This window comes from Hylobates moloch, unplaced genomic scaffold (genome assembly GCF_009828535.3).
Source record: "Hylobates moloch isolate HMO894 unplaced genomic scaffold, HMol_V3 SCAFFOLD_8, whole genome shotgun sequence".
Taxonomy (NCBI): Eukaryota; Metazoa; Chordata; class Mammalia; order Primates; family Hylobatidae; genus Hylobates; species Hylobates moloch.
The window spans coordinates 50,212,818-50,233,700 of NW_026652283.1; the positions used below are offsets into that span (position 1 = coordinate 50,212,818).

Sequence of the window (20,883 nt, forward strand, 5' to 3'; positions counted from 1 at the left end):
TTTAAGGTGAAATGTCAGAAGACAATGTAGTAAAAATGATGGGTATTGTCATAAAAAGTTGTGTCTCAAGAAATCATCCTGTTTTCTTCTCTATATCATGTTAACTTATTTTAAAATATAGTAATTACAGCATAGGTATATGTTCTTGAATAGAACACATATACATAATTTTTAATGTAGTCTTATAAAGCTAGTACCTATTTTCACAAAATGCTTTTCCTTTGTTAATAATTTTCTAATTCTTTACCTGGTTAATATTTCAAGAACATAGCTAACCTATTATTACTAACAATAAAGCATCAGCAAAAGTCAAGATGACATTGCTTCTTTCTGATCAACTCAAGGGAATATGGTAATGATGAAATTTCAACAGTGCATAATAACACTTTTATTCAAAATTTCTTTTTGAGATTGGTATCTTTGGCTCATATTCAGTGTGTCCCACATTTCTTGTCAGAAACATATTCTGTAGAAACATAATATTGCTTTTAGTTAAGAATTTTAGCCATGGATATATATTAACAAGATTCTCACTGTAAATTTGATGCCAATATAATACAAACAGTATTCAGCATGTTAGACTACTTAAAGAAATTAAGGAATATCATAAACAAATTTATAGTTAGGTGCTATATGCTAAATCTAATGAAGATATAAATTCAGAAGCATCTCCTTCAGGCCACGGTAAATATTTCAGTGAACTAATAATACAAAACTTGTGTAATGTAGAAGTTATTTGGAAACCTTAGTAACTATATTACTTTGGTAGAGTTACTTTTAAATGAATATTAAGAAATTTTTAGAAATTACAACCTATTGTTTGAAATATTTTGTCTATGTCCAGAGTGTTAGAAAACAGCATAGTACCGTATGTAAGATTCTTTATCAGAATTAACCACTTATAACCCCAGTCATATCCAGCAGTTACCCTTACTTCCTATAGTATCCTACAGCTCCAACAATCCTAATAGACTTTGAATACAGTGAAGCAAGACTAAAGTTTAAAGCTGAGATCCAAATGGCCTGTTTTTTTTTTTTTTTTTTTATGGTTTCCAATTCCAACACAGGATCTGGCAACAGACAGTCCTGGGCTTGAAGCCCAGTTCTACAAACTGTATGAGGCTAAGCAAGTTATTTCCCCTCTGTAAGATTGAGTTCCTTCATCTGTTAAATAGAAATAATATTACTTAATTCATAGTATTTGTGAGGCTTTATATTACCTATAAGGCACCTAGTACAATGTGTGGCACATGGTAAGCACTTACTAAATTTATAGATATCATTATAATCAACAACACAAACATTATAATTGCCAAGATTCTCTATTCTTAATTTTTCTAAAAAGAGACCAAGAAAATCTGTCTCCATGCAAAAAACGTTCTCAATTAGCCATCAAACCATGAATTTTGTTTGTATCTCTCATTTTTGTTATAGGATTTCTAAAAGGGACATTCTCCATACATGAACAACTCTTTAAGTAAAATAATTTTTCACTTAATGAAAATGAAAACCCAATGACAGTTTTTACAACTGCTTTTAAAATTTTGCTTTTGGGTTTTTAACAAATTAAAGTAACACATACATCAAACAGACCCTTCTAAAGTCAGGTGCCTACTGTAGTCAATAAAATTGGTCTTCTTATTCATCTGTGTCTTAAGTTGTTTCCTTTTTTTTTTAACAAAGAAGTACACATTAAATCTTCTTTTAATTTTTTTTAAATATGGGGGTCTTGCTATGTTGCCCAGGCTGAACTCGAATGTCTGGCATCAAGTAATCCTCTTACCTCAACAGTAGCTGGGACTACAGGCACATACCACCACACCTATCTTTAAGTTTTCTTCTTAATAATAGCCCCTTGAGAGCAGCAACCCTTATCTTGTATACCCCTGTGCTCTCTCTGCCTAGCAACTACCAGGCTCATAGGGGGCATTCAATAAATGTTCATTGAATTAATGAATTCAGAGTTTATTTAGTTTAAATGGCTTTACAGGCCGGGCACGGTGGCTCATGCTTGTAAGCCTAGCACTTTGGGAGGCCCAAGCGGGTGGATCATTTGAGGTCAGGTGTTCCAGACCAGCCTGGCCAACATGGTGAAACCCTGTCTCTACTAAAAATACAAAAATTAGCCAGGGGTGGTGGCGAGTGCCTGTAATCCCAGCTACTCAGGAGGCTGAGGCAGGAGAATGGCTTGCACCTGGGAGGCGGAGGTTGCAGTGAGCAGAGATTGCACCACTGCACTCCAACCTGGGAGACAGAGTGAGATTCTGTCTCGAAATAAATAAATAAATAAAAATTAAAATTAAAAAATGGCTTTACGAATGGTCTATATCCTTACATAATTACCGCTTAAAATACTGAACCAATGCACAAAAATAGATGATAGCTAAAATTTATTGAGTGCTTACTATGTATTAATCACTATGCTAAGCATTTCACGTGTATTATTTAATACTCACAAGAACTCTATTAAATAGGTACTATTACAATCATTATTTTATAGAGTGAGGAGTCAGATTTACCAAGAGGTTAAATAATTGGCTCAAGGGCATACAGATGGAGCCAAAATCTGAACTTAAGATGCCTAACTCAAGAGCCTGTTGGAGTAAGCACTTTACTATAATTGTCTCCAAAGCTTGGTTTTTGTATAGAAAGCACTTCATACTTGGAATAAGAAGACCTGGATTACTGACCTCTGCTGCTAATATGCTTCACGACCTCAGACAAGCCTCTCTAAGTTTCAGTTACCTATAACTATCAAAACAAGAAGATAGTTGTGAGAAACAAATAATACATGTTAAAGCACTTTCCAACTGTATATTTACACAGTATATGTAACTACATATATTGTCTACATATATTAATATGTAGGCCAGGCATGGTAGCTCATGCCTGTAATCCCAGCACTTTGGAAGGCCAAGGCAGGTAGATCACTTGAGCCCAGGAGTTCAAGACCAGCCTGGGCAACATGACAAAGCCCTGTGTCAACAAAATTACAAAAATTAGCTAGCCATGGTGGCACGTGCCTATAGTTACAGCTATTTGGGAGGCTGAGGTGGGAGGATCACCTGAGCCTGGGAGGTCAAGGCTTCAATGAGCTGTGATTGCACACCTGCACTCTAGCCTGGCCAACAAAATGAGACCCTGTCTCAAAAATAAAAATAAAAAAGCATGTAGATTTATCTTTAAAATATTTGAAAATAGAAGGAAAAAAGATAAGCATAAATATTGTAAGGAAATAACAGTATAGAATATAATTTTGTAGGCCTAGTAGAAATAAAAATACCATTCAGGAAAGGTTCAAGAATAAACTTTTAAATATCTACACAAGGCTTCAAAAAAATCTGAGTTTCTCTACTCAACATTAATAGAAAACAACCCCATACTAATTTTATGATACCAAGTTGAACTAGAAGCAAAAATAACAATGTCTTAACTTTGTATGTGTAAAAGCTCTTTTAAATCCATTGCTGCAACTGCAATATGGAGTTTTAGTATCAGTGAGATTAAACAGAAGAAGAGGAATGAAGCAAAGAACAGAGACATGAAAGACCAACAGATAGGGATTTTTGTCCTGCTCTTCCTTTTACTCTCTATGTGGACTTGAGTAAATTACTTAACCTTTCTGATCATCAGTTTCTTTATGTGTAAAATGGGAAAAATATTAGTAATGAATGTGTTGTGAAGATGCAATAACATAATTTATAGCAAGCATATCGTAGGGCAAAGCCCAGTTTAGGGATTCAATAAACGGTAGTGTGCTTATTATCTATTAGTTTATACAGCTGAGTGAATTAAAGACACAAGTAGTCATATCTTGCTCAAGGTCACCCAATTATTATAGAAAAGAAACAAGACTAGAACTTAACATCCTTTAGTTCTTACTCTAGCAATTTTTAAATTTCGTAAGAAATAATGTAGCTTTGTAGTATTTCTTTACCAGAGAGGACTATAAAAAATACTCATTCCCACTTAAGAAATGATTGAATTTTTGCTCCTATGAGATAATATTAATTCACACAGGCTGTTATTTACTGAAAGGTGTCCAAGCACATTGATTTTATATTGGAATATTCATCTCAGAAAAAAACAAGCAGTTGAAGTATAAATAATTGTCAAGTCAATCTCTGGTTTGCTTATTATTACAGAAATAAATTAAACTTTGCTCTAGATTTTTGACATGTAATTCTGATACTAATAGATTCACATCCATTTGTCTTTCCTCTACCTGCTAACAGGAAGCAGTTGGTAATGGTGTGTCAGAAATCTACCAGTAACTGCCTAATGTTTCCCTTAAACAGAAAGCTACTGTCTACAATCACATCAGCAATTGTCAAGTTTACTGTAATGAAGGGAAGAGCACCAAAACGGCTCTGCTATGAAAATCAGATGTTTCACCTGGAATCCCACTCCTGAATTGATTAGAAGCACAGTTATCAGTCCCTATCTTACAGAAATCCAAGATTGAACCTCAATCTTGCTAAACCATCAACTAAGACATACATTGTTTCCCTCATTCCCCTAACAGGCAAAGAGGAAAACAGCGTTTCTTTTGTTAGACACAGATATTTTTATTCATTTTTATTCGTCAACACCTCTAAGATTTCTCTTCAATTCTACTGGAATTATTCCTGCAAATGTTTTTTTTTATTATTGTACTTTAAGTTTTAGGGTACATGTGCACAATGTGCAGGTTTGTTACATATGTATCCATGTGCCATGTTGGTGTGCTGCACCCATTAACTCGTCATTTAGCATTAGGTGTATCTCCTAATGCTATCCCTCCCCTCTACCCCCACCCCACAACAGTCCCTGGAGTGTGATGTTCCCCTTCCTGTGTCCATGTGTTCTCATTGTTCAATTCCCACCTATGAGTGAGAACACGTGGTGTTTGGTTTTCTGACCTTGCAATAGTTTACTAAGAATGATGATCTCCAGTTTCATCCATGTCCCTACAAAGGACAGAACTCATCATTTTTTATGGCTGCATAGTATTCCATGGTGTGTATGTGCCACATTTTCTTAATCCAGTCTATCGTTGGACATTTGGGTTGGTTCCAAGTCTTTGCTATTGTGAATAGAGCCGCAATAAACATATGTGTGCATGTGTCTTTATAGAAGCATGATTTATATTCCTTTGGGTATATACCCAGTAATGGGATGGCTGGGTCAAATGGTATTTCTAGTTCTAGATCCCTGAGGAATCGCCACACTGACTTCCACAATGCTTGAACTAGTTTACAGTCCCACCAACAGTGTAAAAGTGCTTCCTATTTCTCCACATCCTCTCCAGCACCTGTTGCTTCCTGACTTTTTAATGATCGCCATTCTAACTGGTGTGAGATAGTATCTCATTGTGGTTTTGATTTGCATTTCTCTGATGGCCAGTGATGATGAGCATTTTTGCATGTGTTTTTTGGCTGCATAAATGTCTTCTTTTGAGAAGTGTCTGTTCATGTCCTTTGCCCACTTTTTGATGAGGTTGTTTGTTTTTTTCTTGTAAATTTCTTTGAGTTCATTGTAGATTCTGGATATTAGCCCTTTGTCAGATGAGTAGGTTGTGAATATTTTCTCCCATTTTGTAGGTTGCCTGTTCACTCCAATGGTAGTTTCTTTTGCTGTGCAGAAGCTCTTTAGTTTAATTAGATCCCATTTGTCAATTTTGGCTTTTGTTGCCATTGCTTCTGGTGTTTTAGACATGAAGTCCTTGCCCATGCCTATGTCCTGAATGGTAATGCCTAGGTTTTCTTCTAGGGTTTTTATGGTTTTAGGTCTAACATGTAAGTCTTTAATCCATCTTGAATTAATTTTTGTATAAGGTGTAAGGAAGGGATCCAGTTTCAGCTTTCTACATGTGGCTAGTCAGTTTTCCCAGCACCATTTATTAAATAGGGAATCCTTTCCCCATTGTTTGTTTTTGTCAGGTTTGTCAAAGATCAGATAGTTGTAGATATGTGGCGTTATTTCTGAGGGCTCTGTTCTGTTCCATTGATCTATATCTCTGTTTTGGTACCAGTAACATGCTGTTTTGGTTACTGTAGCCTTGTAGTATAGTTTGAAGTCAGGTAGCATGATGCCTCCAGCTTTGTTCTTTTGGCTTAGGATTGACTTGGCGATGCGGGCTCCTTTTGGTTCCATATGAACTTTAAAGTAGTTTTTTCCAATTCTGTAAAGAAAGTCATTGGTAGCTTGAGGGGGATGGCATTGAATCTATAGATTACCTTGGGCAGTATGGCCATTTTCACGATATTGATTCTTCCAACCCATGAGCATGGAATGTTCTTCCATTTGTTTGTATCCTCTTTTATTTCATTGAGCAGTGGTTTGTAGTTCTCCTTGAAGAGGTCCTTCATATCCCTTGTAAGTTGGATTCCTAGGTATTTTATTCTCTTTGAAGCAATTGTGAATGGGAGTTCACTCATGATTTGGCTGTTTGTCTGTTATTGGTGAATAAGAATGCTTGTGATTTTTGCACATTGATTTTGTATCCTGAGACTTTGCTGAAGTTGCTTATCAGCTTAAGGAGATTTTGGGCTGAGACGATGGGGTGTTCTAGATATACAATCATGTCATCTGCAAACAGGGACAATTTGACTTCCTCTTTTCCTAATCGAATACACTTTATTTCCTTCTCCTGCCTAGTTGCCCTGGCCAGAACTTCCAACACTATGGTGAATAGGAGTGGTGAGAGAGAGCATCCCTGTCTTGTGCCAGTTTTCAAAGGGAATGCTTCCAGTTTTTGCCCATTCAGTATGATATTGGCTGTGGGTTTGTCATAGATAGCTCTTATTATTTTGAGATATGTCCCATCAATACCGAATTTATTGAGAGTTTTTAGCATGAAGGGGTGTTGAATTTTGTCAAAGGCCTTTTCTGCATCTATTGAGATAATCATGTGGTTTTTGTCTTTGTTTCTGTTTATATGCTGGGTTTCATTTATTGATTTGCATATGTTGAACCAGCCTTGCATCCCAGGGATGAAGCCCGCTTAATCATGGTGGATAAGCTTTTTGTTGTGCTGCTGGATTTGGTTTGCCAGTATTTTATTGAGGATTTTTGCATCAATGTTCATCAAGGATATTGGTCTAAAATTCTCTTTTTTGGTTGTGTCTCTGCCCGGCTTTGGTATCAGGATGATGCTGGCCTCATAAAATGAGTTAGGGAAGATTCCCTCTTTTTCTATTGATTGGAATAGTTTCAGAAGGAATGGTACCAGTACCAGATGGATTCACAGCCGAATTCTACCAGAGGTACAAGGAGACACAGATATTTTTAGATTATTGTCAAAACCCAGAGCTGTACTGGGGTCATTGGTGCTACTATATAATCTTTCATCTTTTTATCAGAGAGATCCGGGCTGTTTCTTCATTTGTGCTGGAAATCTATGATCAAGGCAATGGAAATACAAATATTAAAGTAGATAATGTTTCTGTCCTCAAGAAGCTCTCAGGCTAATGGAAGAGACACATATGCAATGATTTTTACAATACAGTGTGCAGAAAACATGGGCACGTAGATGGAAAATGAAAAGAAAATGAGCAAGTGATGAGAATAGAACCCTTAAATACATACAGAAGGAACTATATCAGCAAATACAACTGAAAAATGAAATAGCCTGGCATAGTCAGGAAATGGGAGTTATGGAAAAACCTAGTGGAAGGAGGGACAACTGAGGGTAGAAAGACACAGAGAGCCCAACTCATGAAGGATCCTGTATGTTATTTTGAAACGCTGGGACTTTACTTTGAGGACTAATTAGAAGCTCGTAAGAGAAGAGACATGGTCAAATATATATTCAAAAGTTTTCACCTCAGCAGATTTAGATGGCAAAAAAAGTTCAAATGCCAGTGTGTGGGCTAACCCACATGACCATTGTCCCACAACCCAAAAACGTAAAGCATATTATTGTATTTCTATATTAACAGTCACTGGATAGGAACCAGCTTTTTTTGTTCATTTGACCATTTTAATAACAGTGTTCTGTGAACTATAAATGGCATCTTGCAGAATCTAATGTGTATCAGAAACTGCAATGATAGAAAGAGAAAGAAGGGAAGAATAGAGAAAACAGTGATTGACCAGTTATCTACCATGTACCAGATACTTTGTGTTAGGTGCTCTGAATATGTTCAATCTTCCCAATAAGGCAAATCCTATCACATCAACTTTACAGATATGTAAACAGAGTTTCAAAAAAATTAAGTTTCCAGTGTATACATATATTGCTCAGATCTATACCTAGAGCTGTCAGTCTTCAAAGTGTTTAATCTTTTCACTACACCACTCTATCTCCTTGAAAAAACAGAAAGAATGAAGAGCACAAGATAAAGAAAAAGTTGGATAGGCACTCTAAAATACATGAAAACATAGGTACCTGTGCTGCTAGCAAGTATTTGCATTTAAATGCTACTACAAAGAGATTTCAGAATATGACATCCTGAAGTGGTCAATGAATCCTATCAACACAAGTATAAATTTGAAAAAAAAATTTAAAAATCACAACAATCTCAGGCCTCTGGAAATAAAGCAAAGGCAGACAACAGATTGAGAAGCACTTATTCTTTAAAAATCATCAGAGCTTTTGGTACAAACAGAAGAAGTTTGAGATTTTCTTGCTTGAAGCTACTCCCTTCCCACTCCCCACCTCCACGGTTGAGAACAATAGTTTTGCCAATGTGGTGCTAACCAAAAAACAAAACAAAACGAAACAAAAAACAGCAACCTTGCTACCAGAGGCAGACTTGATTTGGGACACAAAGACAATAGCCCATGATTCTGTGAGCTTTTTAAGTTTACAAAGTGGTAAACTTTGTAGAAAACAAATAGGCAAAGACTACAGCTTTGCTGATCTGAAGTTGCAGTTTCAACTGGGGCTATGACAGAACAGAAATTTCAAGGGATCCTAGAAATGAATCATAGGAGGGCTGAAACACACTTGCCACATATCCCTTGCTGTAGGTATAGGTTATGAGACCTCAGAGAAACTACAGCAAAAAGTAAAAGCCAAGACAGACTTGAGTAACAGCTACAATTCTGAATAGGCTCTCCAAATTGCACACTGGTCCATTGGCAAGAGGGTAGAAACCTTATGGGCCTGAGGTATTTGAGCACAAGTGCTACATAAATCACTGGCGAAATACTAAGCAATGTAGACACAGAAGAAGTGACTTACAGGAAGCCAGACTAAAAAATAAAAATAAAATGTGATGCAGCCAAAATAGTTGTTAAGGTGAAACTTACAGCTTCAAATGCTTTAGTAGAAACAAATAAATCTATCGTCAATAATCAACACTTCTACTTCAAGAAGCTAAAGCAATTTACAGATTCAATACTATTTCTATCAAACTACCAATGGCATTCTTCACAGAACTAGAAAAACATATTTTAAATTCTATATGGAACCAAAAAAGAGTTTGAATAGCCAAAGCAATTTTAAGCAAAAGAACAAAGCTGGAGGAATCATGTTATCTGAATTTAAACTATACTACAAAGCTACAGTAGCCAAAAAAGCATGGTAGTGGTACAAAAAAACAGACACATAGGCCTATGGAACAGAATAGAGAGCCCAGAAATAAAGCCTCACATGACCATCTGATCTTTGACAAAGCTATCCAAAAAAATCAATGGGGAAAAGATTTCCTATTTAATAAATAGTGCTGGGACAACTGGCAAGCCATATGCAGAAGATTGAAGCTAGATGCCTTCCTTACACTATATACAAAAATCAACTTGAGATGTGTTAAAGGCTTAAATGTAAAACCCCAAAGTATAAAAACCCTGGAAGACAACCTAGGCAGTACCATCCTGGACATGGGAACGGGCAAAGATTTCATGACAAAGACATCAAAAGCGATAACGACAAAAGCAAAAATTGACAAATGAGAACTAATTAAACATAAGACCTTCTGTACAGCAAAAGAAGCTATCAACAGAATAAACAGACAACCTACAGAATGGGAGTAAATATTTGCAAACTATGCATCTGACAAAGGTCTAAAATCCAGCATCTAAAAAGAACTTAAACAAATTTACAAGAGAAAATAAAACAACCCCATTAAAAAGTGGGCAAGGACATGAACAGACACTTCTCGAAAGAAGACATACATGCAGCCAACAAGCATATGAAAAAAATCTCAAAATCACTGATCATTAGAGAAATTCAAATCAAAACCATAATGAGATACCATCTCATACCAGTCAAAATGGCTATTAATTGAAAGTCAAAAAATAACAGATATTGGTGAGGTTGCAGAGAAAAGGGAACCCTTATACACTGTTGATGGGAGTGTAAAGTAGTTCAACTATGGTAGAAAGCAGTATGGCAATTCCTCAAAGAGCTAACAGCAGAACTACACTTTGACCCAGAAATCCCATTACTGGGTACACACCCAGAGGAATATAAAGCATTCTACCACAAAGACATACACATGTGAATGTTCACTGTAGCACTGTTCACAATAGCACAGACATGGAATCAACCTAAATGCCCATCAATGACAGACTGGATAATAAAATGTGGTACATATACACCATGGAATATTATGCAGCCACAAAAAAGAATGAGATCATGTCTTCTGCAAGAACATGGATGGAGCGGGAGGCTATCATCCTTAGCAAACTAATACAGGAACAGAAAACCAAATACTTCATGTTCTCACTTATAAGTGAGAGCTAAATGATAAGAACATATAAACACAAAGAAGGAACAGGAAACAATAGACACTGGGGTCCACTTGAGCGGGGAGGGTAGGAGGAGGAAGAGGAGCAGGAATAATAACTCTCATGTAATAAGATTAATACCTGGGTGATGTAGTAATATGTATGACAAACCCATGTGACATGTGTCTATTTATGTAACAAACCTTCACATACACCTCCAAACCTAAAACAAAAATTTTAAAAAAGAGTAACAAATCAAACCCAAAGTAATCACAAGGAAAGAAATAATAAAAATCAGAGTGGAAATCAATAATATACAAAACAAAAAAATAAAAAATTGATGAAACCAAAATGTGGCTCTTTGAAAAGATAGAGAAGCCAGGCACGGTGGCTCATGCCCGTAATCCCAGCACTTTGGGAGGCTGAGGCAGATGGATCGCCTGAGGTCAGGAGTTCAAGACCAGCCCAGCCAACATAGTGAAACCCCGTCTCCACTAAAAATACCAAAAATTAGCTGGGCGTGGTGGCGGGCACCTGTAATCCCAGCTACTAGGGAGGCTGGGGCAGGAAAATCGCTTGAACCCAGGAGGTGGAGGTTGCAGTGAGCTGAGATCATGCCATTGCACTCCAGCCTAGGCAACAAAAGCAAAACTCCATCTCAAAAAAAAAAAAGAAAAGAAGAGAAATTTGATAATCTTTAGCCCAAAACTAACAAAGAAAAAGAAAAGACATACACTTCCAAAATCAGTAATGAAAGCTAGGACTCCACAGAATTTGAAAAGAAAGTAAGAAAGTAAGTTGACCCCACACATGAAACTAATAATTCATGTTATTAGTTTCACATCTATAGGATTTTGATGGTCTCTGCCTCTGAAAGAGTTGCAGTAAGTCATTACTTATTCCTGTAATTTCTATTTCTCTTTCACATTTAAAAGGACTTTTTTCGAAAATCAACAAGCTTCTTATTCTTTCCAAATCTTAATTATTGTAAATAGTGTTTGCTGCACAAACATGGGAGTGCAGACATCCCTTCGATATACTGATTTCCTTTCTTTTGGTTATATACCCAGCAGTGGAATTGCAGGATCACAAGGTAGCTCAATTTTTGATAACACAATAGGGTGACTATAGTCAACAACAACTTAATTGTATATTTTAAAATAACTTAAAGAGTATAATTGTATTGTTTGTAACTCAAAGGACAAATGCATGACTGTAAGGATACCCATTCTTCATGATGTGCTTATTTCACATTGCATATCTATATCAAACATCTCATGTACTGCATAAATATATAAACCTACTATGTACCTATAAACTTTTTTTAAATATTAAAAAATAAAATTCCCCAAGTGAAATTTTCATTGGAAAAAAATCAACAAACTTCAATGTTTATTCAGTGAATATTTACACAGCACTTAGTTTGTCTAGGCATTCTGTTGACTACTGCAGACGTTGTAACGAATAAAATAGCCTCCACCTATAAAATAAAGCTCACAGCTCAGTGAGAAAGACATAAGTATAAACAAATAATCACAATCTAGTGTGCTGAGTTGTGAAATGCTATGGGGATGCTGGAGAAGAAGTGCCTAATTCTTCCTAAATGAAAGAGGAAAGTGCATAGAGGGCTGGGGACAGGGGGCTGGAGGTTATATGTTGAAGCTGGTGCTTGAATGATGACTGACTGAAGATCGCCTGAATGACCACCTGATGATGATGGAATGGAAAAGAATTTCAGAAAAGGTACAATCCCATGCAGAAAAGAATCATGAGTGTGTGTACCCAAGACTATTTCTATCAATAGTCATAGAATTTAACAGGTCAGAAAAAAAGGCAAGCTCACTAGTGACCTATAAGCACCCATGAAATGAGAAACAGCTTTTTCTTTTTTAGAACTCTATTTGAAATCTTAGAACACCACCAGCCTTGGAAGGTCCTGAGATGTCTTCTCATCCAACTCTTTTGCTTTTAGGTGGGTAAAATGAGGCTAGAAACATTAGGAATGTTCAATTATCTTGCATTTATTGGTCATATCCTGTGTTGAAAAACCTCTACTTTAAAGGGCCCAGCATGTATTCTTCATGACACCTCCTCTACAAGAGTGAGTCAAATACAAAATCAGATCTTCATCTTAACTTTCCCAATTGCCCAGCCCATGCTTGCTATTTCTAGTCTACACAAAACTTGGCCCAGAGGAGAATAAAAAATATATATAAATATATAATTATATTTATATATAAATTTATATATTGTTATTAAAGAGAATAAAAGAATATATATAAGAATAAAAATACACACACACACATATGTTTAACCACACTTAGTTTCACATTTCTTCAGGCTAATGAGACAGAAGAAAAAAATCTATTACCTGGTAACAGCCTAACTATCTACCTAGATTTGCAGATAACTGTTTTCCAAAAAAAGAACGAAATCACCATTAAATGGTAGAATTACAGTCTTTGAGAGATAGTGAGGTATCACTGCAAGATTTGATTAATCACAACTTGATACAATGAAAATATGTCAAGCAGTAACGAAACATAATGTCAAACCACAAAATAGTGCTTGCACATGCAGTTAATATCATGATCTTCCCCACTCAATACTGATTTTGTTTATGACATTTATAATGAGCTTTTGACATTTGAGTGATAGCTACACTGAGATAAGAAATTAGAATGCCTGGGGATTAGCTTTTCTTAAGCAATAGGTACTGTCTAAACTGGAATTACAAAGTATTGACAACTAAAATTGTTTTAAATGTCTTGAAGATTCTAAGTTTCAGGCCTGAGATGTGGAGGATGGAAGTCCCTATGGATCATCTAATCTAGTGATTGTCATTCTGTTTTCCAACCAAAGGATAAGACACTGTCATGCAGGCCATCCCTAGAAGGGTGTGGGCTGGAACCTAGACAAGATAATTAGACTTAAAAAAAAGGCCACATTGTTGGAATCTTTCATGGGCCCCTTGCCATAATCATTAAAGAGATTTTGATATTAAATGTTAATAATTTCATAACAGAAACAAAAAATCAAACACTGTATATTCTCATTTATAAATGGGAGCTAAACAACAGATACACATGAACATACAGAGGGAAATAATAGACATTGGGGACTCCAAAAGTGAGGAGGGTGGGAGGGAGGTAAGCCTGGAAAAATTACCTATTGGGTACAATGTTACTATTTGGGTAACCCAAACCCCAGCATTACACAATACACTCATGTAACAAATCTACACATGTACTCCCTGAATCCATAAAAATAAAAAATAAAAATAAAATCATGCTAATGATTCAGAAAACAGTAATAAGTCAGCCCCGTGAGTCTATACCTTACTCCAAACAAAAGGCTCAGAAAAGCCATCTTAGTTGCCTTGTCCAAGGAACGGGTTCGTCAGTACGTTAACTGTAGTAATTATTCTTAATATTGTATCTGTATCTACTAAGGGAGACAGTATATCAAACTCTCCACAGGGAGAAAGAGCATATATGATTTAAAGCCTCCTCCAGGGGGGATCCACTTTCCAGATGAGAATCACTAATTTTGTGAATCACTTAATTTTACAGATCTGAGATCTGGAAGAAGGCAGGGATTTGCATAAAGTTCTACTGCAAATTAATGACAGAGGTAGCTAAGGACCCATTTCTTGACTGCAAGTTATGTGAGAGTAGTGCCAACAAAAATAAACCCCTCACAATTATAGCTTTGGCTGGTTTACAGAGCAGTTCTATGTCCATCATTTCAACTGATGTACATAATAATCCTAAGGGGTAAGAATGCTAAGGATTATTATTCTTATTTTGTAGATGAGAAAACAAACACCCAGAGAGGTAAAATGGTTTACCTGAGGTCACATCAGCAATTTGGTAAAAATAAACCTAAATTCCAATATTTCTGACCCTGTATTCATTGTTGTTAGCAAACCACTCCATTAATTCATCTGGAAATCAATGTTTCCATTAAGATAGTGTTATTTTCATTCTCAAGACACTAAGTCCCAGTCTAGGACTCAATCTGCATTCATCACCTTTTATAAGATGATCCAGCCATTGCAGCACAAGGTAATTTCATGAGGGCATATATGGTCTAAACTTTGCCCAGGTCTTCAATTTAGTCTTCAACAAAATCTAAATACAACCCAAGTATTGATCTGGGGTAATATCATTTGGCATTGAAAAGGCTTCCAAAAGGAAGATAATTTTATTCTTTCTCTGCTTAGGTTGTCATACACTTTGCTCATATTCCTTCTAAAAATGAAAACATACAGCCAGTCTGTGTGTTATACTGTTGCTTGTTCTAGGAAATTGTTATTTTAACTGGCTACCATTAAGAATTCACAAACATTTTGAAAACATTTATCAAATAAATAAATTATTATGTGTCATGTACATACAATATGTCAAAGATAGAGAATGATATTCATATGTCCTATTACCTTTATGACATGTTCACATCAATCCTATATACAGGTATTATTAGTCACATTTTGTACATAGAGCGGTGATACACATGTAATAAAGCTAAATTTTAAGTCAGGCCTGGCTAACCATAGATACTGCCTATGCTCTTTCCATTAAGTAACATTGCATCTTAATAATAACAGCAAAAGATGTATAAGCCAAGAGATTAAGGGAATCATTTAAGAATGCTTAGTACATTGAGTGATATGCCATGGTTTTTACTGCTGTGTCTTTTACTATTCGATCTGCCAGGAATACTCTTTTTTTCTTTGTTTAAAGAATATCTATTATTTATCCTTTTAGACGAAACTCAATAGTAACAGTTAGGAAACATTACCTGGCACCTCCCAAAAGAAGCTATTGCTCTCTTCTCCTGACATACTCACATTGTATTCTACTTACTTAGTCTCTCTCTCTCTCGCAACTAACCTGAATGCCTTAAGGAGAACAACTACATCTTTATTCTTATATCTTTATAATCTCTGTAACCCCAATGTCTAGTCCAATCTCTAACCTATGCAGGAAAAATTTTTGGAAAATTTATTATGAATAGGTGTTGAATTTTGCCAATACTTTTTCTGCATCAGCTGATATGATCATGTGATTTTTTTCATCTTTAGCATATTTATATGATGGATTACAATCCTTCATTTATGAATACTGAACCAGCTTTGTGCCACTGGAAAAAACCCCACTGAGTCTTGGTATATAATTCTTTTTATATATTGATAAATTCTCTTTACAAATATTTTGTTCATAAATTTTGCATCCATACTGGTCTGTAGTTTTACCTTTTTAATTTGCACTCTGTTCTCATTTTGGTGTTGGAGCAATACTGAGCTCATAAAAGAAGGTGGAAAGTGTTTTGTTCTTCTCTATTTTCTGGAAGAGACAGTGCCATGAACTGAATTGTGACCCCCAAAACTAGTATTTTGAAGACCTCTCAATGTGATGACATTTGGAGATGGGGCCTTAGGGAGGTGATTAGCTTTAGATGAGGTCATAAAGGTGGGGTCCTTATGTTGGGATCAGTACCCTTATAAGAAGAGATACTAGAGAGCTTGCTTGCTTTCTCCACAGTGTGAACACACAGCAAGAAGGTAACCAGGAAGAGACTCCTTATCAGAACTTAACCATGCTGGCACCCTGATCTTAGACTTCCATTCTCCAGAAGTGTAAGAAAATAAATTTCTGTTGCCTAAGCAACCTAGTCTATGATATTTTGTTATGGCACCTAAAGCTGACTTGGACAAAGAGTGTAGAGCTGATGCTAAATGTACTTTATATATTTGGTAGAATCCTCCAGTGAAACAATTAAGGCTTGTACACATCCTTTTTGAAAACGTTTTTATTTTTCTAAACTACAAATTCAATGTCCTTAACAGTTATAGAGCTATTCAAATTATATATTTCATGTTTTGTAACTTGTAGTGTTTGTACTTCTCAAGGAATTGTCTCATTTCATCTAACTTGCCAAATTTATGTGTGTAGGGCTATTCATATTACTCCTTTGTTATTTTATTGACATCTTCAGAGTCTATAGTGATATCTCCTATTTCATTCCTAACATTAATAATTTGTGTCTTTTTGTGTTTTCATCAGCCATACTGGAGGTTTTTATTTTATCATTTCTTTTGATCTTTTCAAAGAACCCGCTTTTGCTAGATTGATTTTCTCTACTGTTTTTCATTTTCAATCTCAATGATTACTCCAATTATTATTTCTTGCCTTCAGTTTGCATTGGGTTAATTTTTATCTTCTTTATATGATTTCTTTGAAGGAAGGAGCTTAGATTGCTGATTTTAGACTTTCTTCTTTTCTAATGTAAGTATTTAGAACTATACATTGCCCTCTCAGTACTGGTTTAGATATCGGCCACAAATTTTGGTAAGTTGTATTTTCATTTTCATTCACTTCACTGTGTTTTTTAAATTTCATTGGGACTTTTAAAACCATAAATTATTTATAAATGCATTGTTTAGTTTACAAATGTTTGAAGATTTATTTTTATTTTTCTGTTATTGGCTTTTAGTTCCATTCACTGTGATCAAAAAACCCACTCTGCATCATTTCAATTATTTGGAATTTCCTAAAATTTGTTAAGGTTTACTTAATGTCCCAGGATATGGTATATCCTCTATATATGGGATATATAAATTGAAATTCCCCAAAATTTGTTAAGGTGTGCTTAATGTCCCAGGATATGGTATATCTTCTATTCAATGCCACAGTCATTTGAAAAAATTATTTATTCTCATATTGGGTGGAGTGTTCTATAAATGTTGATTGATGCCTGTGGGTTGATGGTACTCAATTTCTAAGTCGTTGATTATTTTACATCTAGATGTGCTACCAATTGTTGAGAGAGGGGTGTTGAAGTCTTCAGCTATTCTGAATTTATGTATTTCCTCATTCAGTTTTATTAGTTTTTGCTTCAAATACTTTTCAGCTTTGTTGTTTGATACATACACATTTAGAAGAAGATGCCTCCTTGGTGAATTGACATTTTTTGTCATTACATGAAGTGCTTCTCTGTCTCTGATAATTTTCTTTTTTCTACTTATTTGATATGCATATATATACTTCTGGTTTATTATAATCAATGTGTGTGTGTGCTTGTGTGTGTATGTTTGCATGTGTGTGTGTGTGAATCTCCATCATTTTACTTTCAATCTATCTATATCATAATATTTGAAATACATTTATGTGTAGAAAGTATGTAGTTGCATCTCTCTCTTTTACTTAGTCATGCTGCCAATTTCTGCTTTTTAATTGCTGTAAATAAGGCCACTTACATTTAATGTAATTATGCATGTGTTAGGGCTTGATTCTATAATTTTGTTTAATTTTCTATTTGTTCTCTCTGTATTCATGTCTCCATTTACCTTTTCTGGCCTTTCTGTAGGTTAACTGAACTTTTCTTCTTTTAGAATTCTGTTTTGAATCATTCATAGTGTTTTTGAGTATATCTTTTTCATCAGCATGTAGTTGTTGCTCTAGGTAGCATACCATATATACATAACTTATCATAGTCTACTTTGTCAACATTTACCAGTTTGAGTGAAGTATGCAGACATTTTACATCTCTTTTAATCTCTTAATGCTCTACCATTTATAACACAATTACCTTAAATATTTCCTCTACATGCATTGAACTGCATTAGATGCCGTTCTACTTTTGTTTCAACTTTCAAACATAATTAAGAACAGAGTAGATGAAACAGTATTTTGGTTTTTTTAATTCCTTCATGATGTTCCAAGATTCTTTCTTCTTCTTCTTCTTCTTTTTTTTTTTTTTTTTTTTTTTTGAGATGGAGTCTTGCTTTGTCACCAGGCTGGAGTGCAGTGGTACGCTCTCAGCTCACTGTAATCTCTGCCTCCCAGGTTCAAGCGATTCTCCTGCCTCAGCCTCCCGAGTAGCTGGGACTACAGGCATGCACCACCACACCCAGCTATTTTTTGTATTATTAGTAGAGACGTGGTTTCACCATGTTTTCCAGGATGGTCTCGATCTCTTGACCTTGTGATCCGCCTACCTCTGCCTCCCAAAGTGCTGGGATTACAGGAGTGAGCCATCATGCCCAGCCAGATTCTTTCTTTTATAATTTTCCTTTCCTTTTAAGAACTTCTTTTAGCCATTCTTGCTGCATGGCAACAATTTTATTAGCTTTCCTTCATTCATCTGAGAGTGCTTTGATTTTCTCTTCATTCCTGAAACATATTTTCACTGGATATAGAATTCTAGGTAGATAGGTATCTTCTATACCACTTGAAAATGTTACAGCACTTTATTGTGGGTTCCATGATCTCTTATTATAAATCCTCTATCTTTCAAATGTTTTTTCTCTATAAGTAAGCATTTTTTTCCTCTGTTTTCTTTCAAAAAGTTTTTTAATTTAGTTTTTGAAATTTGGCTACGATATGTCTTGCCATGGTTTTATTTGGGTTTATCCTGTTTTAAGTTTCACCCAATCTATAGGTTTATTTATTTCCTATGATTTAGAAATTTTCAGCCATTATTTGTATGAATGATTTTCAGCTCCAGTCTCTTTCTCCTTTGCTTCTGGAACTTCGATAACATGAATTTAGATCATTCCATTGAATTCCCTGATGTTTCTGATGCTCTGTTGTTTTTCCTTTTTTTTTTTTTTAAACTATTGTCCTCCTGTTGCTTGGAATGGATAATTGTAACATTCCACATTAATGTTCATTGACACTTTCCTTTGTCCTCCTCATTCTATTGAGCACATTCACTGAGTTTTTCTTTCATTTATTGTATTTTCCAGTTCTAAAATTTCCACGTGGTTGTTCTTTGTATCTTCTATTTCATTACTAAAACTGTGTTTTGCATTTGTTTTAAATGTGTAATAGTTTCTAAAAGAATTTTTATGATGGCTGCTTTAAAAAACCTCAGCAGGTACTTCTGTGTCATCTTAATGTTGGTGTCTGTTGGTTATCTTTTGTGCTTCGAGTTGAGATTTCCCCAGTTCTTGCTATGACAGATTACTTTTAGCTAAAATCTAAATATTTTTATATTATCTTATGAAATCCTGGATTTTATATCAATCTTGTGTTTTAGCAGTGTTCTTTTAACATTGTTCTAATGAAGAAAAGGGGAGGTTACCTCATTACTTCCAGGTATGGATAGAAGTCCAGATTCTCCACTTGCCTTCTATTGATACCAGAGGGATGAAGGGACCATGTTACTGTGAGGTAGAGGTTATCATTCAGTCTCCCCACTAGGCTTCCAGTGATAGCACTCTAGCGTCACATTGTTTTGCAAGTCCTCAAGTCCCCAGATGGTCTGCCTTCTTTATTCCACCTTTCAGAGTCTTCTTATGTTTTATATAAAATGTTCAGGATTTTAGTTGCATTTACTAAGAAAACTAGGGAAAAATACGTCTACTACATCTTTATGGAGCCATAATTCCAGCCTCTCTGATTTCACAGCAGAAAGTCATCAAACAGTGTTTCTACATTGCAAATTAAGGAAGCTACTCTGTTTCTAAAATAATCTATTATATAAACTTCTGTGAGAGATCCTTTATTCCCTTTGCCATTATAAATACTTTTGTGTTAGTCATTGGCTTAGCAAAGTAAAAGAGTAAATGCCATGCCTTTTTAATATGGAAGTTTTTCTCTACAATTTTCTGGAAATATGTGATGGTGAAAAGATTGTGCCTACCATTAAGCTGCAATTTTATTTAAATCAAGAAAGAAAGTGGCTTTCTCCTACCTTGGCCTCTGCCTACTAAAAAAGTACAGCAAACTATTTCTTTAAAAAAATAAATCGGGAATTAAGAATTTAATGTAATTATCTATTAATTTAAGAGTCAAGATTACTTTCCTTGATTAAAAAACATATAGATGGGGCACGGTGGCTCATGCCTGTAATCCCAGCACTTTGGGAGGCCGAGGAGGGAGGATCACAAGGTCAAGAGATCGAGACCATCCTGGCCAACATGGTGAAACCCCATCTCTATTAAAAATACAAAAATTATCTGGGTGTCGTGGCACACGCTTGTAGTCCCAGGTACAGGAGGCTGAGGCAGGAGCATCGCTTGAATCTGGGAGGTAGAGGTTGCAGTGAGCCGAGATCATGCCACTGCACTCCAGCCTGGTGAAACAGTGAGACTCTGTCCCCCCCCCGCCAAAAAAAGCCATATAAATACGACATAAAGTTAATAAATTACTGACTCTCATTAATGATTGTGTAAGAAAGCTTTATCTACTATTGAAAAATATTGGCCTCTCATTTTTT

At 35.5% G+C, this 20,883-nt stretch overlaps 1 protein-coding gene and 1 long non-coding RNA gene across 11 annotated transcripts in view; both read right to left on the reverse strand.

Moving 5' to 3' along the window:
- Positions 1–20,883, reverse strand: part of LOC116473135 (AGBL carboxypeptidase 4) — a 1,494,771-nt gene that overhangs the window by 1,146,311 nt on the left and 327,577 nt on the right. The gene's annotated exons all lie outside the window — the stretch shown is intronic.
- On the reverse strand, positions 442–18,328 carry LOC131384095 (uncharacterized). Its single transcript, XR_009214611.1, has 3 exons — positions 15,914–18,328; positions 2,691–2,751; positions 442–466 (listed from the first exon to the last, which is right to left on the reverse strand). It is a non-coding gene; the product is annotated as an uncharacterized LOC131384095 (long non-coding RNA).